At 48.4% G+C, this 27,842-nt stretch overlaps 1 protein-coding gene across 3 annotated transcripts in view; it reads left to right on the plus strand.

Annotated features, from left to right (window-relative positions):
• The window catches only part of Zhx2 (zinc fingers and homeoboxes 2), a 157,491-nt gene that overhangs the window by 57,742 nt on the left and 71,907 nt on the right, over positions 1-27,842 (plus strand). For 2 of the 3 annotated variants that reach the window (XM_052747833.1, XM_052747834.1), the window contains exon 2: positions 16,289-16,362. The gene's annotated coding sequence lies outside the window, so the exon portion shown is untranslated. Of the gene's footprint in view, positions 1-15,847; positions 15,966-16,288; positions 16,363-27,842 lie in introns of those variants that run through there. The other variant, XM_052747835.1, reaches the window with a different exon arrangement.

A 27,842-nucleotide genomic window follows, 5' to 3' on the forward strand; every position in this document is an offset into this window, starting at 1 on the left:
TGGGGTGCCCTTTATGTTCTGATAGGTGTGGGTGGTACCTCTGGAATTAAAGAGCAGGAACTTGAGCAGCCGCCAGGGTGGTGACATCGATTCCGGTTGCATCCCTGCTCAACCCCACCCTCTTTCACGGTCACATGGTAGCAGCCATGAGCCATCCTGCCCTCTCAGCCTTCACCACTTGCTTGCTCACGCCCACTCTCCAATTCCTGCATGCTCATAGATTAGCAATTCTATAGGAACTCTACAAGCCACTGCGACTGCAGCTACCAACACACCTCTAGCAGTTGGTAAGAAGTTAGGAAATGTTTTGCAAGTATTCAAAGCCAGTATGGATGGGCAATGGGAAGTCTGGGATGAATATATGCTTATGTGGCGTTGAGGAGCAAGCATCGACCTCACCAAGAGGTCTGAAGAACTCACGAAGGATGAGGTCGCACCATGATCATCATTTAGCATCCACACCAGGACAAGATCCCAAGCTGTTTCTCGAATAGACAGAAAGATATAAAGATAGAAAATGCAGCCAGGTTCTGAGCAATGGTCTGGACAACAAGCTCTGTGCAGACCTGGAGGGGCCAGACATGGTGGCACACACCTCTAATCCCAGCACTCAGGAGGCAGAGGCAGGAGGATCCCTGGCAAATTTGAGGCCAGCTTGTTCTACATAACAAGTTCCAGGTTAGCTAGGGTTACGTAGTAAGACGACGTCTCAAAACAAAACTAAAATGCAGTGAGCTAAAGGCTTGGAGGGAAGCAGATTAGAGCCTACAGAAGGCTGAACCTCTTCTGGGACCTCACACCCAAGGTCAGCACACCAAGACCCTTGCCCATACCGTGGGCATGTCCAAGAAGAAATGAGTCTGTAGGTCTTTACTGTTAATAAATGGTGTGTTTGCCTATGGAGGGGGAGATAATAAGTCAAATTCAGTCACCACCAGTCCGAAACCCTACATTAGTTTTGTGTGTCGTTCAGAGTAAAAGTTGAAGTCCTGTTACCCCACCCACCCACCCAAGGCTACCACAATCAACTGCAACCATCACTCTGTGGCATCCCCCTGGCCTGTAACTGGTTCTGGAGTGCAGCACACATGCCCTTGCCTTTATCTGGCACTCCATCAACCTGAAACCTTCTTCTCCTAGCTATCTCTGTGGGCTTCTGCCCCCTGAACTCGGGTTCCGCTTAAAAGATGTCCTTCATAGTTTATAGGCAGTCACTGGTTGCTAAGGGAGAGGACCTCACAGGGCCTCTCCAGTCTCTAGGTTGCTGGGGATGGAGAGACATTTTCTTCAGTGGCGTAGACACTGGTGAGGTGCTCATGTTCCTGGACGTAACCCCCAACTGTGCTCTACAAGCCACTCTAAAGAATCTCAGTGGAAGCCGGGCGGTGGTGGTGCACAGCCGGGCGGTGGTGGCGCACGCCTTTAATCCCAGCACTCGGGAGGCAGAGCCAGGCGGATCTCTGTGAGTTCGAGGCCAGCCTGGACTACCAAGTGAGTTCCAGGAAAGGCGCAAAGCTACACAGAGAAACCCTGTCTCGAAAAACCAAAAAAAAAAGAATCTCAGTGGGGCACAGGAACAAAAACATGAAAATAGAAACAGAAACTATTTGGAAACAGGTAGGAGATCATGGGGGGGGTGGACTAAGAGGAAAATAAAAGATGAATGGATGGAATCAAAGCATATTATATAGATGTATAAAGTGTTATAATTATATGTTATTGCATGTAATTAGTATAGGCTAATAAAAATGAAGTATGTAATAGAAAAGCAGCCCTTCCTGACCGCTGGAGGGTCAGAGCTACTGAAGCTCCCATGAACCTCTTCAATTTGTCTTGACTTTCCTTCCAAGCACCCATCATAAGTGATGTTTGATGCTTATTTGCTTGTTGAATTACCTGGTTGGTTGGTTGGTTGGTTTGTTTGTTTGTTTCGTGTCTCTAAGACTCTACTGGGGGAAGGAGTTTGTGTTGATGGCTTGGAAGCCCCTGGCACATATTGGGATCACAGTAAATATTTTATCGCCGCAGGAATTATTAAGGGCCAGGCTCTGGCTTTGCATGAATTACCTCATATTTCCCAATAGTCTGATGATGATGATGTGAGGGTCTCATCTATCAAGAGCTCAGAGAGAAAATACGTCTCCTCTGACTACCCAACTACCAAATGTTAGCAGCAGCAGGTCCCGAACCAACTAGTATTCTTCTAGAACCGGTTCTGGACTGGACTGTCAGGAGGCACAAATAAAGGCGTGTGCATGAAAGATTTGGAGAGGGAAACACACCACATGCAAGTCCCAGGTGGAGGGCAGTTGTGCCCAGGGCTCCAAGCACATCTCCCTCCCTCACCTCTGTCTCCTTCCTGCTTAGATTGTAGAACCTTGAAAATGATGTTTTTGTTTCCTTTCTGGAGGATGCCACTTGAGGTGGTGAGAAAGTCGGGAGGCAGCAGTTCCTAGAGCAGTAACCAGCAGACCTTGGTGGTCCAGGCTACTCCAAAAATGGGTTAGGAAGCGACGTGAATGTGTCTTTTATTCCCAGGACAGATCAGCCCACTTATGCGCCTGCATTGGCATGTTGATTGAAATCAAATACTTCAACGTCACGTGACATAAAGAGCACTGGACGAGACAGAGTCGCTTTCTCTTCACTCGGTCACCAAAATAACTTGTGTCTGCAAATAATGGCAGTAACTCTTATTTCCTTAATCTTATCAGCCATCTGGAATGTTTCCAGCACACTCTACCTGTAACTGATTTAATTCCCCAAGCCACTCCTGGGAAAAAGCACAGTCAGGAGCCCCAGTTAATACTAGGCACAGAGACATTCGAAAACTTTGCCAAGCCACACAGCGACAGTCAGATTGAGCTGGAGGGAGAAGTCAGGCTGTCTCCTGAGGACACATTGTCGCCGGCTCTAATTGTGAGTCTTAGCTTGCTGAATTTGGGGGGGATGTACTTGTTCATACTTCCCAGCCTGAAACGTCTATGCTTCGGGAGACTGAGAATGTGGTAGGAGTTTTGAGTCATTGGTGTGAATGAAAAGAAAGTGGAACGGGGTGAGCCAGGTGCAGCTGAGGATGCTGGGTGGAAAGGTCTGAGCTGTGGCTCCCTTTGATCAAGTTCTCGCTGGGGTCTTACTGTGCCACTGTTCCTTACTTTTCCTTCTCTCCACGGTTTGTTGAAATAAGAGCCCCGGCACCCGCTTCCCCTCTGAACGAGGCTCTATAGGAGAAGGAAACTCGAAGTGCCTTGACTTCTGCCTCACTTCTTTCCTCGGTTCATTCACAACAACTGTGTGTGCACAGCCAGGGTTGTTAGCACTGGTATGGAAACAGAGACAAGGAAACAGAGACCTGGTTTGGAAAAGGTATTCTAAGGTCACACCTCTCCCTACCTCTGAGATTACTTCCTGGGTCCATCTCCAAGACCTTTTTCTATGTCACTGCATTCATCTCAGCCTTCTAGTCTCTTTCCCACCCCCCATCACTGCCACACCCCCATGGGTATAAAGATACTATGACTGCCCTTCACTGGGCACTGGTGTGTGCTGGTTACTGTGCTGGGGACTCCTCTCCCTCTTGATCTCCTTGTCACCCTCACAATACATACCCCTTTGCAATGCATAGCATCCTGATGCCCACTTTAGGCAGCAGATACTTGAGGCCCCAAATCCCCACCTACACAAAAATCACACAGCTAAGAAGTAGCAAGACCAGCCCCTGAGGGATGCTGTCTGGAGTTCTGGGTACTGTCGTCGGAGAATGTCCAGATTCCTTGGTGTGGCACTCATACCCTGTGTACCCACTGCTTCTGCTGTGCTGAATGCCCTGGCTCCCCTCCTTCCCCACCCTCTGTCAACCTTGCTGAGCCTGCTCAGCCACATCCTCCCTCTGGCCCTGCTTTCTTGGATTCCTGGCTCTCTCTGCTTTGCTGACACTTGGGTCCACTCATCTTCCGTGTCCCAGGTGAACCCCACCCTCTCTACATCGCTTCTTCTGCCCAACTTCTCCCATAACCTTTATATTTCTGGCCTCTCACTGTGCCCAGGGCACCCTCTGTGGCTGTCAAACAGTGCCACAGGCACCTTAACACATCTTATATGTCTGAGAGATGTGGGACAGCAGCATGGGGGAGGGCAGCTAACGGCAAAATGACAGAAAACATGGCCCTTCCCCAGAGCCTTCTGACCCCTTTTTGCTTTCTGACACGTGGTACCAGACCAGCAAAACATATTTGTCACTGAAATTTGAACCATGAGCAACTAGCTTGGGACTCCTAGAGGCTCCTTGGGGCCTCATGTGATTCTCTGCCTTGCCAGTGCTTAGATGGGGAAAAGGAGACAAGCTCTTTCCTGGCAATTTGGCTTGGTAGAAAGTGGCTTTCTCATCCCTGGGTCCATGAAGAAAGTCTTAACAATTCAGATCATGGGCTATCCTGTCCGATAAATTCAACTTTGATGGGCATCTCAGCCGCTTATTTCCCAAAAAGATCAGAGGGAACTGTTGAGGTTCTGAGTTCTTAGAGCCTCACATTGAAATGGGGACAGGGATACCATTCACACAGGGTCCATGTGTTTAGCCAGCTTAGTGCACACCCACAATGCCAGGCAACACCATTTAGTGTAGCCAAGGAGCTAGCCTTCACCAAATGCACCATCCTGGGCCTCTGGGGACTTCTGTAAATCCAGTGGTGATAACCTACAGCATTTTTCTTCCTCTTCCTCCTTCCTCCTCCTCCTCTTCCTCCTTTTTTTTTAGCTCGCACCCAAAGCAATGGGTTTCATTAAGGCATTTTCATACATACATGATTATACATTGTTCTTGTTTGCCCACCCACGCTATACTGTCCCCAATCCTTGCCACCTCTTTGTTAGCTCAATTCTCCCCGCTAGTTATCCTGTACTCTGATTTCTCGTCATACATATTCTATTATCCTTCTCTTGCTCATCTCTCCCTTAACACCTCTTTCTCCCCTCATAATCTCTACTTTCATATCACACACACACACACACACACACACGTATGCAACTATATACACTTGAATTTAGATTCCCCCATATGAGAGAGAAAGCGTGCAATATTTACTTTGCTTGGCCTGGCTTATTTCACTTAGCATGATGACCTTCAGAACAATTGATTTCCCAGCAAATGAGATAATTGCATTCTTTGTAGCTGGATAAAATTCGTGTGTGTGTGTGTGTGTGTGTGTGTGTGTGTGTGTGTGTGTGTGTGACATTTTCTTTATCCAGTCTCCTGTTGGTAAGCATCTAGACTGGTTTCAAATTTTGAATTGTCAATAGTGTAATCTTAAAAACCAGTGTGTAAGTATAATTTATAATTTGAGTGGTATATCCAGGAGTAGTATAGCTGGATCATATAGTAGTTCTGTTTTTAGCTTTTTTTGAAGAGACACCATACTGATTTTCATAGTAATTTCACCAGTTTACATTCCCCACAGCCTCACCAGAATGAGTTGAGATATATATATATATATATATATATATATATATATATATATATATATATATATATATATATCCAACCACTCTGACTGATGTGAGATAGAATTTCAAAGCAGTTTGCATTTTGCTGATGGTTAAGGAGGTTGTTTTTGTTTTCTCAGATGTTTATTAGCCATTTGTATTTCTTTTTTTTTTTTTTTTTTTTGAGAGCTGCCTATTCAATTCAAAAGCCCATTTATTGACTGGATGATTTGGATTGTCCTTGGTGTTTAGTATCTGGAGATAGTAATGCCCTGGATAGATCCTAGATATTAATACCCTGTTGGATGTGTAGCTGGCAAAGACTTCCTCCCATTCTGCCTGTAGGTTGTCTCTTCACTCCCCTGATGGCTTCCTGTTCAGAGTTGATGTAGTTTAAGAAAAGACTATATACATGACATAGGAAAACTAGACTGATAGTAAGGCACGGGCCCAGGGGAGGAAGTCAGAAGGAGAGGCCGGGAAGGCCTTGCTGGGGACATGACTTTGACCATAAGTTAATGGCAATACAGGGCCTCAGGCAGGGAATTCCAGGTAAAGGGGAGAGTAGGTATGAGGGCTGGTGGTGGGCACACTTGGTATCAGGTGCTGGCATCCATGGTGTTTGCTATGGTTAGTACAAATGACCTCCTCCTCTGAGTCTGCCACCCTCGGGGGAAGGATTGCTGCCCAGCTCCTCCATCTGTAGCAGGATTGAGATGCAAACCATGGCTGAATGAGATTTCAAAAGCAAGCAGCCCAGCAAGGACTGGAGGGCACTCGGGAGGCTGTTGGAGCAGAAATGATGGTGATGGTGAAGGGGCCAGCCTTCCAGGGGAGGGAAATTTGGAGGAAGAATCCGGTATCTGAGGGACACTGAAATCTTAGGGCAAGCCAGGCAAGGAGGCCCGAGCGCCATTTGGATGACATCAGCGTTGGCTGACAAAGGCAGCCTCCATTGTCCCTGCAGGGTGGGCAGGTTGTCAGTTCAAGAGAATGTTCCCTCCACTCAAGATGTACGGCCTTGGGCAGAAATCCAGTGTATGAGTCACTACCAGATGTACATCTTGTCAGGGAAAGCTGTGGCCACAGAGAACTAGTCATGGGTTCCCAGAAACTTCCTGAGTATGGGGCAAGGGGTCCCTTTGGAGAAGATACACAGGAAGGGGTGGGTCCCAGAATGGAAACCTGATCTGCTCCTCTTGGGGTCCATCACTTGCTAAGACCCTGAGGCAGGGAGAGCTGCTACCACTGAACCAGTTGAGGCACGCCATCCTCCTCTTCTCTTCTCATGTCATGTCCGTAGTCTCCTGAACTCAGATGTCCACAGAGCGCATGAAAAGTGGGGGAAAGGAACTGCTTGGGCCCTCATGCCACAACTGTTTTCAACTCCAAGGACTTCCCCAAAGGAAGCCTCTGTGGCCCTTGATTCCCTCTTCTACAGAGAGAAGTTGGGAGCTCTCCAAGGTTCCACCCACCTGGGGACATCAATGCCTTTCCTTTATTGCCCTCCTTGTAGGAGGGAGAAAGTGAAGCCTTCCCTGCAGGGACTTTCTCAGAGCCAGTCAGACACACACAAGGCCTGTCTCTTCATTCTGAATATCCTCCCTCCTCTCCCCAACCTCTAGTCCTGAGATGCCTTCTTCCCCACTCCTCTCTGCCTGCGCTTCTCTCCTGTTAGCCATGGGGGTTCAGTCATGACAGGAATGACGTTTCCACCCAAGGGAGAGTGGGTCCTAACTCAGAACCAAGATGGGAACCCCATGAGGCAGCGCCAGTAGGAAGCAAGGCCTCCTCTAACTCCTCCCACTTGAATCCTGTGAGTCCTTTAATCCGGACTAAATGGCACCTCTACCGCCAAGCACGTGTAGTCATCCTAGCCAGCGCTGTCACCTTGGCAAGCCCTCCCTGCCGTGCCCTGTTACGACCTCACTGTCCATGCTCTAACCTCCTTTATTTCTGCACGGACTCTAGCTTCTCTCTGCAATGTTACACTCACAGAAAGCAAGGACCAAGCTCCCCGCAGCCCCCACACCACCACCACCACCGCCGCCTCGAGCCCTTCCCACATCCACCTCCAGCGTCCTCTTCCACACCTGACTCGGTGTTTGTACGTGGAGCGTTGGAGAGGTATTTATGGAGTAAGTCTTTCTTCTTTGCGGAAGACCTCTGGCCTTTTAGAATAAACGGTGGGGGGGGGGGGGGGTCTGTGAGTCTTAGCTCCACCCCTTGCACCCTGTAGGACCTGAGCACGTTATTAACACTTGGGTGCCTCGGTGTCCTCATTTGTAAATGAGGGATAATCATAGCACCTGCCTGAGCAGCTGTGAGGGCTTTAATGAGTCACGCAGGCCAAGTGCTTCCCTCGGTGGCCAGCTCGACAACATCTACGGGGCTGCTCAGCTTGGGTGGTCCCTGATACAGAATTGTATTGCCATTTTTAAAGCTACACGATATTGCCTTGAAGTTCAAGTTTGGCATCGATTTGCTGCCAAACCTTTTTCTGGTCCTGGCATCCCCTACAGTTGCTATGTGTATGCACTGGCCGTTGGGCAGTGTGCCCCTGCTTACACGGTGGCCAGAGCAAGGCCAGGGAAACGGGGCGGCGGGGGGTGGGGTGGGGAGTGGGGTGGGGGGAGGTGAAGCCTTGAGTCTTCAGTTTAAGTGCTCAGCAGTTTGGGGCTAGCCACTGCATTAAGTCCTCTTTACTCAGTTCATGTGACTGGACAAATTTGGACTGTGTTAAGGAGAGAGAGAGAGAGAGAGAGAGAGAGAGAGAGAGAGAGAGAGCTTCGCCAGCTATGAGTCAGCATATTTGTGCTCTCGCACACACATTTTTTTTTAAGTGAATTTAGTGAGAATCATTTACGAGGGCAAAGTGAAAACTTCTGGCAATTTTATTTTGACCCTGAAGGCAAGTAATACTTAAGATATTTAATAAAGGGCTGGAAACCAAGTGCCGTTGGGGGAAAACCCACAGATAGCCGCCTTTCCTTTCTTCCTACCCAGCGTCAACCGTGCGGAGGACAATAGAATTTCTGCCGGGTTTATCTTACATCCCTTGGAAACCCAGATTTTTGTTAAATGTGGCCCAACAATAAAGGATGTACCGAAGAAGGGAAGCGGAATCAGCGTTTATTGGGTGCTGTCGTGTACCAGGGTTCAAGTCCCAAGCTCAAGCGGTAGTTATGATGGGGGAGGGGCAAGACACTTACAATCACAAAGCTAATCATAATACAATTTAATCTCCATCCTGTTCCGTTTTGTAGATGACAAAATAAAACATCCAGTCACAAAGCTCTGGAATAAAAGACACCATCTGTCGGTTTCTAGCCAGGAACATACCATCTCAGTGGGCCAAAGAGATTAGGGTCCACAGCCAGGAGGAGACAGGTATATCCACTGAGAGGTGACGCCTGCAAGTCCTAACAGGTCATGACTTCCTTGGAGACCTGCACTCCATCTAACCTCCATCACCCAGATTTGACCCCTGCTTCTTGAAGATGATGGCAAATTTCCCAGTTGATGCTGTCTCCCTTGGAGTTGTTTATTTCAAGAAAGAAACCACTGCCCACCCTGGAAGCTTGGGTTTCCAGCTCACCTTTGTGTCTCTTGTGAGGGTTCAAGGTTCTCATGGCTTCCCAGTCTCCCAGCAGTGTTGGGAGCTGTAATCAGAGGTGTTTTCTCACCCCCACCCCTCCCCTCCCCTCCCCACCCCACCCCACCCCACCCCACCGCACACCTGCCAATGGCCTCAGTGGAGCCAGAACCTCCAGGCCAGACAAAAGGAAGGCTTGAACAAGGAGAATTCTTCTCTACGTAAATCAAACCGCACTGTGGTTTCCCTGTCTGGAGATTTCAGAATCCCGGGCAGAGCTTCTCCAATGATGGGGCCCCTAGGTAAAGAGGAGGCCGCTTTCCACTCAACAGACACTTCTGACAGACCCTGAGCCTGGACCCAAACACAGAATCCACGTCGTTGGTGGCCTCCCTTCTCTCCTGAGTAACGATTCCACTTACTGAAGGACTTTCAAGTCCCAGGGAGCGCCCACCCTCTTTTCTAGCCTGCTCCACCACAGCCACTCTGGTTGCCCTCCAGGCTCTGGGGCTCTCATGTCTCTCCCACGGTAGGCACCCACTCCCTCCTTTGCACAACTTTTCCCCTCTCCACGCCCCGTCGTCGGCTGCATGTCTCTCGGAAGGCGCCTCAATCTCTGGTGGCCTCATGTGCTCTCTCCTTGCAGCCTTGGCGTTCCTCTAGGATCAGCACAATCACAGCTTTGATGTCTTTGTCCCCATTCTGGTAAAGCCAGGGTTCACCTTATCCGCAGCTTGGCCTGTAGTCTATGCCCCTGCAAAGGGGTGCTAAAGAGAACTAAGAAACAGCTGGAACAAAGGCAGTTTTGCCCCTCCCTGGTGCGGGACATATCAAGTATTGACTGCGCTTGACGACTCTGAAGGGAAAGTATTTTCTCCTCTTTTGTTGTGGCCATGTGTGTATGTTCATGTTTTTACAGGTGCACATACGCATGTGTGCATGTATGTGCATGTACATGTCTGTGGATGCCAGAAGTCTATTGACTGTCCAGCACTGCCCGCCTTGTTTTGTTTTGTTTTTAAGATAGGTGCTTTTAATGGGTCTTGGGTCTCACTGGTTAAACTAAGATGGCTGGCCAGTGAGTCCCAGTCATCCTCCTGTCTCCATCTCCCCAGTGCTAGGATTACAAGCATGTGCACCACCATGCATGACTCCCCCCATTTTTTCTCAGGTATATGGGTGTATGTATGCGATGTGTGGACACATATGCATTCCATGTATGTGGGTGCACATGTATGCATAGGTACTGATGCATGCCTGTGTATGTGGAGGCCTGAAGTTGATGTCTGGAATCTTTCCACCTTATTCGTTGAGGCAGGGTCGCTTGGTCAAACCCAGAGCTGGAACACTGCTTACCCCAGGGATCCTGTCTCCACCCTCTAAGACTCAGATCACAGGCAAGCCTCCCTGAGCAGCCAACATGTACATGGGCTCTGGGGATCTCAACTCTGGTCCTCTTGCTTTCGACACAAGCACTTTAACTACAGGGTCATCTGAACACTTGGCTTTCTACATAGGGGCTGTAGATGGAACTCAGGTCCTCATGCTCACATAGCGGGCATCTTACCAGCTGATCTATCTCTTAAGCTCCAAAGGAAATGTTTTCAAACAAATGCAAATCAATCCTAGAGTATAATTCAGTTCTCAAAAATGTTCAAGATGTCAAGCTGCATCCCTGAACCTCAGGGCAGTTCTCAACCTAGCTCTCCTCTAGAGGATGTTAGTTAAAGAAGACACTTGGGTTGGTGGGAGAATGGCACAGTGTTCCAGAAACTTCGGCCACAGAATCAAGGTCAAAGAGACAGTTACTGGGGAAGACAGATAGGATTACTCGGTCAGGCCTGAACTCTAACTCAACTTCCAACTCTGAGTAGCTTACTAATCTCCCTCAGACTTGGCTACGTGAGTAGCTCTTCATCAGAGTTCTGGGGAGGAGAGAAAACATGGGGCCTGGCTTGGCAGGCAGCATTCTCCATAGTGATGCTCTTTGGGGTTGAAGGCTGGGGTTGTGTGTAAGGTGGGATAGCATCTGGAACAGGCGGTTATGACCACTCTTGCAGCTTGTGGAGTGATAACCAAGTTGAGCTCCACAGAAGCAGTATGTAGCTTCTACCTTCTTTGACGCCAAACTTCCTATATGTTGGGTCCAGCCAGAGACCAGAGCTCTCTCCTCTGTGCTATACTTCTCCATAGGGCACTTTTGGCTCAGGATGTAAGAGCAGGTTTATCGGAGCAGGGTTTCTTCCTGCCGGAGTTTATATTTGCTAATATACGTGGAATGAGCTACATTAGAGGAAGCCACCCCAGCAGAGGGTGTCTCTCTTCTGCAAACCTTTAAAGCACCCCTTGTCTTGAAAGTGCCAGGCAGCTTGACTAGGCCCAAAGGCAAAATGGGGAGCCATGTGAGGAAAATTCTGTCTACAGATTTCTTTTTCCCAGCAGCGTTTTCCTCCAAAAGGCCATTGTGGCAGGAGTTGAGGCCAGGCAGGCAGGAAGTGTGCATATTTGAAGATCTGAGGACACCATAGAGTCTTTCGCCCATTCATAGTCTCCTGATGAGTCTGCCATTCATACACCATCACCTCCACCACCCAACATCCCTCCCACACTGGAGGAGGAGGTGGGCTGTGTCCATGGCCCTCCAAGGTGCACAGAAAGAAGTGCTCATTGAAGGCAGAGGGCCTGTGCAAGAGCGGCAGGGCTGGCCAGTGCCTTGTGTCCCCAAACACGGTACCGTCTGCCAGGCTGGTCAGAACCGTTGTCTCTCTAGAAGGATGGTGTGGGGCTGAGGTCATGGATAAACCAGAGCACTGGTTCTGTGAGCCTCTCCTGCCTTGAGAGTCCCTGCCAGCGGGACCTCAGCCAAATCCCGGAGCTACTCTGCGCTCCAGTGGCTGCCTACTCGAATAATAACTTTGAATAATAGCAGGTACAGACACATTGTTTACGCAGGTCTACGTCGTACCTCCACCAGACGTCAGGGTGAGATGGTGGTCATTAGTGTAAGAAGGAGGGCAGAATGGTTGAGAGAGTGACCTAGCCCGGCCCAGCCATAGTGCTGCCCAGAGCACAGGAGCTGGAGCCGGAAGACATCATGAGCCAGAGCACAGTGTGACAAGGGAGGGTGGGGAGAGGAGGGGGGGCCTTAGGTCACAAGGTGGGGGTGTAACCTTTATCCAGGAGGAGTCTAGTGGCTGCTCTCACCTTGCACCACCTCAACGGGCTGGGACTTACTCACAATTGATTATTTGTCCTCCCCCCTTTTATATTTTTTCTTAAAATTAGGAACTAGGGGTAGCTGAAAAGGTGTCTGAACTGTTAAGAACCCTTGCTGCTCTTACAGAAGAGTTCAGTTCCCAGCACTCATGCCAGGTGCATTTACACACACACACACACACACACACACACACACACACACACACACACACCACACACATATACATACATTATTTCTTAAAGGGTTAAAAAGGAATGGTAACTAGGTGTTATTGATGTCTGTCTGGTGCTGAGCATAGAATCAGGCACAGACAGATATCAAAATGTTCACTGGCCAAGTAAAATAGCATTTAACATCCCATGTTCAATTAGTGCCTACAGGATAACATCCACAATGCAGGTAATTCTATATATTAAGAAAATAATGTGGTCATTAGTAGACATTCTGTATTCTCAAAAACTAGAAACTCAGAGCTTTGGGGGACATCAGACTACTCACAACACATGCATGGTTCAGGCAAGAATAATTTAGTTCCAGTAAGAACAACAGCAGTTAATACGGTGTGATACATTTTAAAATTAAAAACAAAGAGGAAATACAACAGTAACTTCAGAGCCTGAATCATCATGTTTTAAAAACCAAAAGGGTGGTGTGTGTGTGGAATAACCCCACCCTCTGTGGATTTGTGTATGCTTGGTTTTTGAAACTGGATCTAATCCTGTAGCCCAGGCTGGCTTTGAACTCATTATATGGCCCAGGCTGGCCTCAAACTCACAGTGGTCTTGCCAGCTCACCCTTCTATGTGTGGAGATCGCAAACATGAGCCACTACACTCTGCCCTAAGTGGGACAGCCATGTCATACCCTCCCCTCAAAGCTCGGGGTTCATCTCAGAAAAGGGGGACAGAACAATTCCAAGAGCAGGAAGGAGGAGACGTCTGCAGCAAAATAACATTTGCCAGACACGACACCGCAGTTACAGACATGAACTCGCAGCGGCCACGACCACATGCGCAAGACCAACATAAGATCAAGCCAACTAGAATCCTAGCGTGGATGGAGGAAGAGCTCATGAAGTTCTACCCATATCTATGGAACGATTGGCAACTGATAGCTTCTGGGGAAGGGGGTGGAAAGTCAGTGTTCTTCAGGGATGCAGGACCTAAGAAGTGACCCATGCTCCGTTGATGGTTCTGCCCATGCACATATGGGCAGTACTAAGTATATTCGGTGACTTACAAAAAAAAAAAAAAAAAAAAAAAAAAAAAGCCCATGAAATTGAGAGAAGAGAGTGGTAATGGAGAAAGTGGGTATTGAAGGGAAATAAATGAGTCATGGATTTGACCAAAATATATTATATGCATATATGGCATTCTCAAACAATTTTCTGTGCAACAGTGGAAGTTGAAGGAAGGTAGCTGGAGAAGGACTGAGGGCGGTGGGGAAGGGCCAAGGTTGGCAGGTTGAAGAAATGTGGACAAGTCACAGGACCGGATGGCAGAGCAGCTGTAAAGCTTAGCCAGGTGGACAGCTTTATACAGCTTTTGCCTGGGGTTCGGGCAAACCTTCTGAAACTCCGTGTGACCACAACGGAGTCAAGGAGGCACCGAGCTAGAGGCAGGTGGGCATGCAGTGTGGGGTACTATGCTCAGTTATTGGGGCACTTTGCATCCCACCGCTGGTTCTTGGGGGGGGCATAATATTTGTGTGAACCAAGGAAACATCTGCGTTTTATTGACACTGCTCCTTGTGTGCCTTGGAGGAGCAATTCCACCTCGGAAGCATGTTCAGAAGAACAAATGATGTGGTCAGCTTTCTATAGCATTAGGTTCTGCACTTGCAGATTTGATGGGCCATGGATCTAAAATACTGGGGGAGAGAGAGAACATCACACCTATGCCAAATATGTGTAGACCTTTTCTTGTCATTATGCAATACATTACACCAACCAGTGACATAACATTATATCCTATTGAGCATCATAAGTCATCTAGAATGATAGAAAGTATACAGAAGGATCTGGGAAGATTATTTAATGCTATGCCATTTTATGTGACTTGAGCATCCAAAGACTTTAACACCCAGAGAGGGTCTTGAATCAATTCCTTGTGGGTGATATGCCTAACTTTCAAATCAAGGATGCCAGCCGGTCACTTGAGATTGAGAAAGGTAACAGTCATGACCCCTATGTGAGTTGTGAGCTATCTTTGCCTTTACCCACGAGTCCCATGAGAACCCACTTCATAATGAGAGTTTGGAAGAAAAACATATGGAGTAGGATGTCACTAATCAAGAGGGGAAAAAAATTATGTGTGACATCCCTTCCCCCATCATGACTAGCTAGGTGCCTCCGGTCATATATCTGGACTTGGAATCAGAGAATAGCAGCCCTCACCTGCTTGCAATAGCACTTTCTGAGTGCCACTGCCTGAACCCTAAGGCTACCTGGTCTCCTTGGGAAGGGGAGAGCTCTTCTCAGGGTAATTCTGTGGACATTGGGCAAGAGATCAGAATTCCTTAGAATCAGAATCAATTAGACACTGTGATTTGGTGCAGAAGTTTGTGTTCCCCCGAGGGGAATGGTCCAAGACCTGGGAATTTTGCCAGCTCTTGACATAACTGAGAAGGGACACCTGCCTCTGTGTTCATATTCTTCCGCCTTCTGCAATACCATCCCTGGCCTGAGATCACATGCATCCCCAACACACACTCTTCAGCAGACTGCTCTTCCCTAGGCCACTTGTACTAAGCATGGCCTACCTGCCCCTCCCCCTTTGATTTTACCTGCCCCACAGATGGTGTGGTAGAAAGGAACACAGTTTCCAAAAGCAAATGGAAATGGCTTGAATCTACCCCTCACCAGCTCAATCGCCATAGCAGCCAACTGTTGCTTCGCTCGACCATTTCCTCACCTGGAGAGTGGTCACAGACTTCTTCCCACGGTTGAGAGAATAATAAAGCACATTTTACAGCCTGTGCCCAGGAGCCGCCGGTGGGTCTTGTTAAAATGCGGATTCTGAATCCGCAGCTCCAAGGCTGTCTTCCCCGCAATTCTCACATGGTGTGATTTTGCTCTTTGCTATTCAGAGGAACACATCTTCAGAACAGCGAGAATCCTGCTCAGGTGTGTCAAGAGCAAGTGTGGGAAGTGTGGTCAAGACGCAATAAACCCTAACTACAACCCCGATAATTCTCCTTTACCCCAGTCAAAAGGTGTCCCTAGGAGAACAGAGAAACTTCAGTTCACCTGAGAGCTCAAAAGGAAACAAGGAAAAATAAGCTGGCTTTCGAGGGTCCTAGACATGGGGAGCAAAGGGTGAGAGTCCCACAGCCATAAGCATCCCCACACGTGTTCGTGTTCATAAGGCACCCCCACTGGCCGACTGCAGAGCCCCCCGGGCCCAGGCCTCAACTCGCCATCTTGGGAACACATCAGCAGCACCCGGCACACGCCCTGTTCTGCCAGCTACAGCTCTCCAGAGGAATTTTCAAAGCGCACAGGGTGTGTTTGGCAGGAATCTCTCAATACGCTCTGGGGGCTTTTGCTGTAAGGACTGCTGTATCTTTTCTGCTTGAGGCCTGAACACTGAGCTTCCCCCTTTGCTGGTACCACAAAGGGGCTCTGGACAGCCCACTGCTGGTGACAGGCAAGGATGATTTGAGGCAACTCTAGGTGAGGCCAGAGAAGCCCAAACCCCCTTCCACACCCAAGCAATCTGCCTTTGGTTTCACCCTCCTAAAAATTCTTCTTTGCCACAGGCTGCTGACTCATCCAGGGTTGGGGTCTTTTTTTAACTCTTCTTTCTCTAGCTCTGAATTGCCACAAAGCCTAGAGATCGGGAAGTTGCTTTGATGAACACCTGGGTCCTTCTATGGGTTCATTTTTATCATCCCACCTCCATCCCAGTTTCCCTATGGCTCAGTCCTGCTGGGAGAGAGAGCTGGATACCCAGTTGCTGTGCCCTGATTCTCACACCAAGTTTCTCTTCTTTGCAGGTCTCCACGCACCGGCTGCTCTGGGAATCCGGCTGCAAGATTCCCAGGATGTAAGCAACACGGAGCAGACACTGGTAAGTGATACTGTGTTTGGCCGTGGTCACCCATGGCCCAGGTTGATGTCAGGAACAGATAGGAGCTGCATGGGAAAGGCGGCCCTGCAACTGTGTTTCCATCCATGGGCACCTGGACACAGCACAGAGCCAAGCTTCCAGGTGCGAACCTCTCAAAAATCTGCTGGCTTCCTGCCAGGGCTTCCCTAGAAGCCATGAGCCTGCAGGTGGCTGGCTCTCCCCTCTCTGCACAGATGACAGAAACTCAGACTTCCAGGCCAGGGGCATATTTTTAGAGCTATGTTCAGAAGGAAAAAAAAATAGTCTTAGAACAGAGTGCATACTACCTGGCTCAGCCAGTAGGCAAAGCCACCCTTGCACAGTGAAAGTATTAGCCCTGGTAGGAAGGAGCAGGTTGGCTGGGGGGATACTGTCGATGCCTTGACCTAAGCAAAACTCCCTGACAAAAGAGATATGCACAAATGCAATGAAAAACTTAGGTCAATAATAAGTCCCCCATCAGTGGCAGAGTTCAAGGAGAAGATGGACAAATGTCCACAGAAAATACTGACTTGAGAGGTTTTGATAAAGCAGTGTTTTGCACTCTCTTCTACGATGACCTAGAATCTTCAAGGGGCAGGATGTAGGAAGACGGTGAGGACTGGCGAGAAAACTGGAGGATAATGTCTCTGCTTCAGGTGGCCATTGCAGAGGCTACTGAGTGAGATGAACTTGGGTCTCTCCTGTGCCCCAATGTGACTGGCTCATGTGGTGCAGCCCTGATGCACACCTGTAGTCCTGAACGCCTAGTGAGCATGATGGGCAGACAGTACACAGAGCATCATGGGAGGTTTTCTGGGGGATGTTTCAGCCATCCCTCCTCCCACAACGTTTCTGAAGAATTTCAGGCTAGTCACACCATCAGAGGATTTGCTCCAAGACCCTGATTGCACAGAGTAGAAGAAAAGGCCTAGGAAAGATGCAAAAAGGACCACCCAGTTTCCAAAACCCACAGGAGGCAGAGGTGGGAAGGCCCAAGTATGTAGATGCCAGAGATATGAAGATGGCTTTACTCAGAGGCTTGGGTCCTTTGGCAGGGGCCAGACTTTTCCCACAAAGTCAGGTGACCAAACCCCTACCTGCCGGCCAGGAGAAAAATGGGGCTCTAGACCCAAATCAGGATATTAGGCAGGCGTGAGATCCAAGATGCAGGGCAGAATATAAGCGACCAGCTGTGGTGCCCTTAGGGTAGTGGCAGAAAGCATTCCCCAGGCCTAGAGCAGTGGTTGTCAACCTTCCTAATGGTGTGTCCCTTTTATACAGTCCTTCATGATGTGGTGACCTCCACCTATAAAATTATTTTTGTTGCTACTTCATAACTGCAATTTTGCTACCGTTATAAATTGTAATATAAGTATCTGATATTTCTGATGATCTTAGGCAACCCCTGTGAAAGGATCATTTGACCGCCAAAGGGGGTCAAGACCCACAGGTTGAGAACCACTGACCTGGCGGGCAAAGCACTGTGGGGGCCTGGGGATGGTGTTTTTTCCTGTCTTGGAAACGACTGGCCTGGGTGAAGAGCCAGTGTTTGATAGTGGTTGTGTGCAGAGTATGCACTCAGCGGAGTCCTGGACACTATTTGAGGGCAGAAAGGGGAGCAGAAAGAAAGGGAAAGAGGAGGAAGGGAGCTGGACAGTGACTATGAGTCATGTCCCATGACATCCTTAAGAGTCTTCAAGCAGAAGCTGAGCTGTGAGGACAAATGTGCCCTTGCATGCACAGGCCCTGGCACATAGTAGGTGTTCAAGGAGTGGCGATCAAATAAAGTGATGTCGAGGGAATTTAAGGATGTGTGCTGAAGGGAAGGGACCCTAGTACAGACTGCCAGGTTCAAGCCCTGGCTCTCCACTAGCTTCGTGGCCTTGGGTAAGTCGCTGGGCTCTCTGTACTTCAGTCTCCCCATCTGCTAAATGAGGGCAGGGACAAACCTTACTCTGTGGTCATAAAGATCCAGTGATTGGTATGAAGCTGCCTGTCCCTGTGCTGGGCAGGACACAGCAAGGATCTGGTCACTATTATGCTCATTGAGGGTGTCATGTGGGCTAGAGGTGAAGCAGGGGCTGTAGTCAGAGGCTCCAGCGTAGCTGCAGGGTGGAACCAGGATGCAATGGTTTGCTCTGAGTTCATCCTCCAAAAACGGAGATGCTGTGAGTGGTCTACTGGGTGTGCACCTTTCCTGCTATGCCCTTCCTATGGTCCTTCCTGTCTCTGACCCTGCTCCGAAGACTGCTGCCAGCTGCAAGCTCCAGGGATCATGGTGTGACTCAATGTCCAATCCCCCCTCCTCTTACCCTCTAGGGCAGAGAAGGGACAACTTTTGCTTTGCTTTCTTTTTTCCTGTATTTCCTCCTAAGGAGCTATGGCAGGGGCCAGCCTGCAATGTGTGGAATGTGAGCTTAAAATGCTCGTGTGTTTTTATAAAAAAAGAAAATCACTGCAAAACAAAAAGATTACTATTCTATAGAAATTGTATATTGGTCCGTTTTCAGTTGCTCTAACAGAAAATCTGAGTCTGGATAATGTATAAAGAAAAGGGGTTTGTTTAGTTCACAGTTTTAGAGACTAAAAGTCCAAGATCAAGCGTCCTAACCCACTAGGGCTCTTGGTAGACAGTATCACCATGGCAGGAGTATGTGTGGAAGAGACATGTGGCAGGACAGGAAGCCAGAGATGAGAAAGTCAGGCTTGTTCTTATTATGACACGTTACTTTCACTAGAACTAATAGAGGCCCTGAGAGAATTATATTCATTTCTTCCAAGGGTGGCACTCCCGGTGACCTAATGACCTTCCATTAGGCCAAGTCTCTTAAAAGCCCCACCCATCAGCACCCCAACCCTAGAGGCCAACCTTCTAGCATATGACCATTTGGTGGCTACCCTCACAAACCAGACGATGATGTATGACCACCATCTGGCCCCTTCCAAGAAAGAGCCTGAGCAGTGATCAGGGCCCACCGGGTTCTCTCAACTGTGAATGCACCTTTGAAATCATCCTTCAGTGGTGACTTCGATGACCTTTGCCACCAGAGCTGTGATGCCCATAGCAGCCACGATCCAGCAGTGGTGGTAAAGTGAGTGGTTAGGATTGGAAGGGCATTGTCTTGAATCTCTCACCCGTCCACGGACGTAAAACCAGCACAGCTGTGGTCCTCCAACGTATGTGGGAGTACAGGTTTTGGGGAGTAGGTCACTCTTCACAGTACACAGAGCTGAGATTGACCCCAGCAGCCTGGTTCTGATCTATTTTCCTTTGCCTCCCCATGGTGGCCGCCGTTAGCTCCCTGTGGGCAAGAGAAGTCCTGCCCTCGGCCCCCGATTTGCTTTCCTATCTCTTTTCCCGCCAACTTTCTGGCAAAACTCCTTTCCACTGTAAAAGGGCAAATGAAAAACAGAAGATCTGTCAGAAACAGCTCTGACCTAAACAGCTAGAGTGTGGATTCTGCCGTTCATTCCTTTGTCCATCTGTCCATCCACCCATCCATCCACCCATCCAACAAGCACAGCTCAGCTCCAGGACCTCATGAGAGCCTACATCTCTGGCCCCGACATCTGCACGCTCCAAGCACGCTCAAGGGATCCTTCAGAGCCCTTGTCACCAGATAGCTCAAAGGGACGCTCACTGCACAGTGCAAAAGCACTTGATTAATATGCTGCAATTTGGGCAGCACTAGGCTGTTCCAGCACCCCCACCCAACTCTGTTACCATGACGACATTATTTTAACAAACAGCTCTTTAATATTTAATGAAAATTACACTCTGACAGGCGGGTAAGAACGACCGCACTACAGAGGGCTTAGAGGGGTCCATAAGATGTCCATAAGGACATCTTTGCACAAAGCCATCAGTCCCCAGATCCCTGTACGCTGTGTGTCAACCAGAAAGTGTGGGTGTTCTAGGGCCAGAAGCCACTGTGAGGCCAGACATGGGTTATGCATGGCAATTGAAGGTTGTCACTGTTTTTAAAGGCAGGATGTCACAACGGCTCCATGAGGACGAGGGTAGCATGATAGCATTATTGAATCCTGCTTTCTACACCAAGCTGCTGACCCACCCCCTAGCTTATCTGAGGCTGCTGAGAGCCTTTCTGCTTCCCATGTCTCAAGTCAAAACTGAATTGTAAGACAGCATGTGCAAAGCCCAGAGTGTGCACGCCAGGTTGAGAATCAGCCTTGGCCTCCTCGTCAAAGCACCATCTGTCTGACCCAGTTGATTCAGTAGCAGCAGGTGCAGAGATTAGGCGATCCAGACCCCTGCCTCCAAGGGGTGTGTCAAGAGAGAAAAGACCAGGCTCTGGCCACCTCCATCACTATGTTAGTCTGTGTGCCAGGCACTGTACTAAGCTCCTATTACAGTCTAGATTCACAATGAGAAAGAAGGATGAATAACTAAAACGGAGAGAACAATGTAATGGCTTCATTGCTGTATGTTCTTGGGTAAGTTCTTTAAATTCTCTGTGCCTCAGTTTTCTCATCCATAAAGTGGGATTGCAGCACTGTCTTCACTGAGAGTTGCCATGAAACAATAAACACATGAGAAGACCTAGAAAAAAAAGAGTATTTAAAACAGTGGGAGATGCCAAGCAGAAAATTAATGCAAAGTAGGACCTCCTTTTCCATGTTATCAAGTATGCAATTATAGGATCTAACATGTACCAAATGCTTCCTCTACTCCAACCCCAAGGCTGAGCTGGAGTCGTACGATAATCTCATTAAAATTTCACAGGCAAGTCTGTGAGACTATATCATCATCATTGCCCTCACTTTGCAAATGAGGAAAATGGAGTGATATGGAGTCACAGGACCTCTAAATGAGGTCTTAAGAACCGCCTAGGTAAGTGGTCATAGGTACCATGGGAGCCATGCATGTCCACAGACAGGGTGGGACTCAAGCGTGGAGAAGCAATATGAGGGGGAGCCCACGGCAGCAGATATGGGCTGCAGTTTAAAGAGGAAGCGTGGTCTGGCTCGACTGTTAAAGAGGCAGATTCTTGGCACCAGCAGGAGGCTTGTCTTAAACAAATACGACCTGTTTATTTGGAGTATTCATTGGATTTTTATTAAAATAAATGGATTGGGAGAGGGAGAGGGAGGCAGAAGGGAGGGTATAAAACTTGTAGTTTTCTATTCTGTCCTCTTCAAGATTTCATTGAGTGGAACACCACAAGAATGTCTGTATGGTGTGTGTGTGTGTGTGTGTGTGTGTGTGTGTGTGTGTGTGTGTGTGTGAAAATAACAGCTCCTGCCAGTTGCTTTCCAGAGCAAAGAGACAAGCAGGGAGACCAAAGTTCAAATTGTGCAACAAATTTGAAGTCATAAAGTTATAGCCTGCTCCAGTTTTTAAAATCCCTTCTCTGGCCATTTTGGTTATTTATTACCATGGTAGTGCTTTGTAACAAACAACCCCATAAACTTCATGGGAGGACATGTTTAGTCAACTCCCAAATCTGAAGTGTACAATCCACGGCCTCTCTGGGATGAGATGGCTTCCATATTTGAGGTCAGTTTAGGGGAGTGTGGTCTTGGCTATCCGTGTCATTGAACGTTGACTGTGTGCTGCTTGACCTAGGGTGACCTCAACTGGGATGACAAAAGACAAAGCTGTGTAAGTCATTCACCCTGCACAGGGCATGACCTATGACAGTAGAGTAAGGGTCTGAAGAGAAGGTGCCTCAGTTACCGTCACTAACCAACATCTACTCTCCCAAAGCCAATCACAAAACAGAGTCACAGTGAAAGGGCTCCACTGGGTCATGTCACAGAGCATGGGTACAGGGAGGGGTAATGACTAGGCTATCGCCCAGCCTCGGTGTGGTCACTGTACTTTCAGAGGGAAGAGCCCAAGGCTCAGGACAGTGTGTGGCTTCCAGAGGTCCCATTGTGATAGGGCTGGGTTGTGGACACAAGCCGGCTGGCTGCTCCAAAGCTGGTATACTCTCCCACTTCTGCTCAGTAGGAAGAAGGCCAGAAAAGGGACTAAAATAGAGTTGCTGTTGTCGCTTTGAAACTAGAGATCCAGCTGCCCCTAAGAGAGACCATGACTTATGGAAGCCATGCCCTAGAAGCCATGCCACAGGCCTGGGATCATGCTAACCCTATGCCATCTGTAGTCTGATCTTCAGACTGTGGAAGTCCTGTGGGCCTCAGGAAGCTACTGAGGCAGGAGACATAACCTGAGTGACTCAGGGTGGTGGTTCATCTTCAATGTCAGCTTATGAAATCACCTAGGAGACACAGTGCTGGGCATGTCTGTGAGGACATTCCTGGAGAGATTCAACTGTAAAGGGAAGATCCACCCCGAATGTGGGTAGCACCATCCTTCATGGGCTAAGGTCCCAGACTGAAGAAAACAGAGAATGTGGGCTGAGCACCAGAAGGCATGCCTCTCTGCTTTTAGTTGGAAAGCAGACTCCTTGTGACCAGCAGTGTCATATTCTCTATGCCTCCCCCACCATGATAGACATTGTCCCCTCAAACAATCCCTCAAACTCAGAGCAAAAATCAACCCTCCCTTCCTTAAGTTGCTTATTGCCAAGAATTGGGTCACAGCGCCAAGTTAAGTCACTCATATACTCAGAGCTGCGGCGTCCTCCAAGTCCCAACACTTGATGTTGACACCCGGTGGCCAACCTGACCGAGGTCTTTCTATGCAGGAGTAATGTTGCTGACAAGACATTTCTGCCATGTGAACCCCGGGTTAAAGGACCAAAAGGTGCTAGACTAGAGTAATCAGCCTCCACCCCAGCACAGCTTGCCCATCCATGAAGCTCTTTAAGTGCCTTGACATTGCAGCCTCCCTCTCTTGAAGAGGAAGAGCATGGCAGAGAGGAGTTTCCAAATTGGACAGAAAGGAAAACCGAGGCCACAGCAGTTAGGTTTTGGTAACCCACCCGCACCCCCCACCCCACCCCTAGAGGAGGCAGAAGTGAAGGTTGACACTAACTGATCAGAATCGGGTGTCCTTCTGTATCTCGCCAGTTACTGTCCATGCGGCCTTAGCACTCCATCACTTACTTCCTGTCCGTTTGCGTCTGGAGCTTTGTGAGAATTCAGTGAGTTAACCCACATCAAGCGCTCACAGCAGCACCTCAGCAAACCTCGGAAACAGCACCCCCTGGCACTGGTGTTGCGTGTTAAGGCACAAAGAGAAAAGAAACAGTTTGACAAACGTCATCCATGGCACGGGGTGGAAGCACCCTCGGTGTGTCATGTGACAAGATGAAAAGTCACTTGTGCAAGGTCACTCTGCTGGTGAGAGGCAGTATGGAGACTAGACACCAGCTGTCCCCACCCTGGCTCCCTGAGAAGGGCCTCTTTCCCACCCTAAGTCACTCATCCATCACTCCATGATTCTCCCTGTTTAAAAAGTCTTTGCACTCACAGGTCCAATGGACACCCCCACCTCCTTACAACCTTAAGCTTGTAAATGTAATCATGCTATGCACCCAGACCTACATTAGCCATGCAAGAGTGTGTATCCAAGAACAAACACTTCATTAAGCCCTAGATTTAATTAACTTAAATCAATCTCCTTCCCAGCTCCCATGTCCAACTTGAAATAGAGAGCTGTTTTAAGTAGAGTCCCTAACTCTTAACTAGAAGTTCTGATTTTAGTGGTTTTGAATCAGACACTCCATTAAAAGCTCAGTCTTTATCTGGCCCTGCGGTAGCCTCTTCCCCCATGTGATTAATTTTGTTTTTCTCTGGCCATGTTTCAGATGCAAACTTTGCACTGTGGTCTTTGTTCCCTTAAAGGGGGAGTTGGAAACAATAGCCTTTCCTGACATCATTCTACATGTGCATGCCCAAGTGCGTGTGCATGCACAGAGCAAAAGCTGTATACATTTGCAAACACTGTGACCTTTGTGTCCATGATCCATTGCCTCCCACGAATCTTCAATTCCTTTTGAAAGTTTTTTCTTTGTTTCTATAATGAGTAATGACCCGCTCAGAAATTGATGTTAATGAAACACACCAAGTGTGTCCTTAGGTCCCTGGAATGTCTTCTTCCTCCCCAGGCTTAACAGTTATGTCATCATTTTGTAACCACTGCTTCTGTCCAAGGTACCTTCCATCTCCCATCTGGACATAAGGGATATATTAGTTACTTCTCTGGTGCTGTAATTATACACCATGACCAAGACAATGTGTAAAAGAAAGAGTTCACTGGGACTTCCAGGGGGTTAGAGTCTGTGATGGAAAGCATGGCAGCAAGCTGTAGACATGGTGGGTGAACACTCACACCCTAAAATGCAAGCAGGAAGTAGAGGACGTGAACTGGAAGTGGCCTGGGAGCTTTGAACTCTCCGAGCCCCTCTCTAGTGGCCTACTTCCTTCAACAAAGCCGCAGCTTCTAAGCCTTCCTAAACAGCACCACCCACTGGAGATCACCTGTTAAACATCTGAGCCTATGGGGGACATTCTCATTCAGAGCACTAGAAAGGGTCTCCCCATACGAGGCCCAACCAAGCAGATAATTCTTAAAATACAAATCAAAGCCAGCTATGATGGATTGTACCTGCCATCTCAGCATTCCAGAGAGTGAGGCAGGAGGACTGCCATGAGTTTGAGGCCAACCTGGGCAAGTTCCAGGCCAGCAGAACCACAAAGTAAAATCCTGTCTCCAACACCAATAAACAAATAACAAATAAAGTCAAATCCCATTCTTCCCAGAATCTGTAACCGTCTATACTTTGCACTACACAGGGATTGACTTCCAAACTTCTTCCTGAGCCTGGAAAGTTCTCACCCTCCCTTCCTCTCCAACCTCATTTCCAACCACATCCCTTCTCACCTCCTAGACTTCAACCCCACTGCTTCTTCCTGTTCCTTGGCTGCACCAAGCCTGGGTTCTTGGCAGAATTATGTACTTACTGCTTTCCCTGTGTGGGTCCACTGTCTCAGTCTAGGTTCTCCCTAAAAAAAAAAAAAAAAAAAAAAAAAAAAAGAGGCTGAGACAAAGCTCGTAACTTTGTATGATGGATAAGACAGAGATGGGAGGGAAAACTGTCTAGACCCAGGCAAGAACAAGAGTAACGAAAAGAGAAGTCAGAAAAAATGCAAATCCCATGAATTCAGTGTTCAGCCACCCCATCACCCCATGAGGAACTCCCCCAGTTACCGGGACTCATGGAGTCTTTGGAGTGGCCACATGGAGCATAGTTGATTATACAATAATGCAGGGTACATGTCCCCCAAGGCACCGTGCCACAAAACTGCACATGCAAAGTCACAGAGCTATGGGCAAGACGTGGCTAGGGTCATAGTGCTGTGAAAAGGAAACCCAGGATGGTTCTACATGTCACCTGTGGTTTAGAAATAGACAAATAGGACAAGGAGCATGGCACCTTGCTTTGCAGAAAAGTCCACTTCCTTGAACCAGTGAAAGAAGTGGCACCTTATGAATGACTGTGAGGTGGCAGAAAGAGAGTGACATGGGACCAGAGTTATAGTGCCAGCTATGGACTATGTGACTGTTAACCCATCGGGTAAACTGAGGAAGCTGGCATATTTCTGCGGTATGCATGCATTCTGTTACTATCGTAATGGGCCTCTGAGATAACCACCTTCCCCATGTGACCAGTCTCAGGAAGTAGTGGTGACATCATAGTATCCTGTGCACTTAAAAAAAAAAAAAAAAGGAAGACGACATTCTAAGGACTCAGGGTCAGCTTTCTCTGAATTCTCCTACTGTTTCTCACAGCTGAAGCCTGGCATAGGCAAAAGCCAAACTCACATAGTGCATAACTGTCGTCTAATGCATCTCGAGTTGGAGCAATGTTTTGTTTTCAAGCATCATGGCAGAACTGACTGTGCTGTGTCTGAGAACTTGTCACCGGGAGTGGAGAGAGTTAGGAATACATCAGCTCTTCCCTCTCTGATCTTACATGGGTCATAGTCCCTCATGCTAGCAACACCTCTCCTTTGCAATGGCAGCCCTAGAGAAGCCGGGGGCCCAAGGCTCTGGTCAGTGGACCCAAACAAAGCTGAAGCAAATCCCATGTCACAGGAGTCGTGTCGGCCACGGTAGCCTGGTCCTCATGGGAGTAGAAGGGTTACAGAAAACTAGTGACATCGAGACCAAAGAGTATAGGAGGGTCACATGGATCTAGGTGACATCTGCACTGGGTCCTGACCCACCTTTCCTGAGCTTTGCATGCCCAGCCTCTGGTTCTTTCGGTTGACACTTATAGACACCCCTTCAGAAGGCAGAAGCAATGTCCCTGAACAAAGTGGAAGGGACATGCAAAATTCACCTGCATACAACGTACATGGGAGGCCACTGGCACCAAAGAGACATGCTCTGTTATATATTTTTATTTTGTTTTTTGTTGTTACATGTGGGTTGCATTCATGTACACGTATGTGAATGCAGGCACACCCATGCCATGGCACACATGAGAAAGTCAGAGGGCAACCTTGGGTGTCAGTCTTTACTTTCCACATCGTTTGAGACGGGGTCTCAGTTTGGTTGTTCACCACTGCACACATCAGGCTGGATGGTCCATGAGCTTCTGAGGATTCTTTTAGCTTGCCTCCCATCTCCCCACATAACGCTGGGGTTACAGATGCACACTCCCTTGCCAGGCTTTACGTGCATTCTGGGAATGCAAACTTAGGTTCCCATATTGGCACAGCAAATTCTTTACCCACTGACCTCTTATCCCAGTGCCTGCCTGGTTTTTTTTGTTTGTTTGTTTGATTTTTGTTTTTTAATATCACTCTGGAAAAACTGGACTGTTGGTAAGCTTGTGTCAAAGCAGGAGACGCGGAAAGAGGCAATGATAACTGGGCCAGGGTCAGAACAGTGGGGCTGGTCAATGCACTAGAGCAGGAGTCACTATGGAGGAAAAGGCACCAGGCGCTGCTGGTGGGTATATTAGGGAGAGGGGACAGGAAGCAAGCTAGAAGGGTAGTAGCCTGTCATGATCCTGTTGCTGAGACCTTTCTAGCTCCAAGGAAAGTCCCTGGACTGTGGTCAGGGGATTGGCTTGACCCTATTTTCAGAATGATCTTGGACAAGCTACTGAAAACTTAAACTCATCAACATGTCAAATCCATCATCTCTGAAAGAATCAGCCAGAGGCCGGACTACACAGTGACAGCATTTGGTTGGAATCAAAGTGAACACACCCAGCAAGAGTGAAGTGTAGGGATGTGGAGAACTGCCTGCCAGCCCCTCCTGGCTATCCTACATAGACAGGAGGAATGGGGTGGCACTGAAAGTCCTCACGATGCCTATAATAATAAAACCTTTGAAACACTGGTTCTTGGCAGCTAGAAGAGGAGGGAGCAGCCCCCTCCCCAGGGACCAGCTGTCAATGGCTGGAGACATTTTGGTTTGTCACAGGATGCTATTAGCAAGCTGTACCAAACCTATCCAACATGCACAGCCCCATCAATGAAGAGTTTTCTAACCCTAGATGGCAGCTCTGCTAAGG

Source organism: Peromyscus californicus, unplaced genomic scaffold (assembly GCF_007827085.1).
Source record: "Peromyscus californicus insignis strain IS unplaced genomic scaffold, ASM782708v3 Scaffold_20__1_contigs__length_68692818, whole genome shotgun sequence".
Classification (NCBI taxonomy): domain Eukaryota; kingdom Metazoa; phylum Chordata; class Mammalia; order Rodentia; family Cricetidae; genus Peromyscus; species Peromyscus californicus.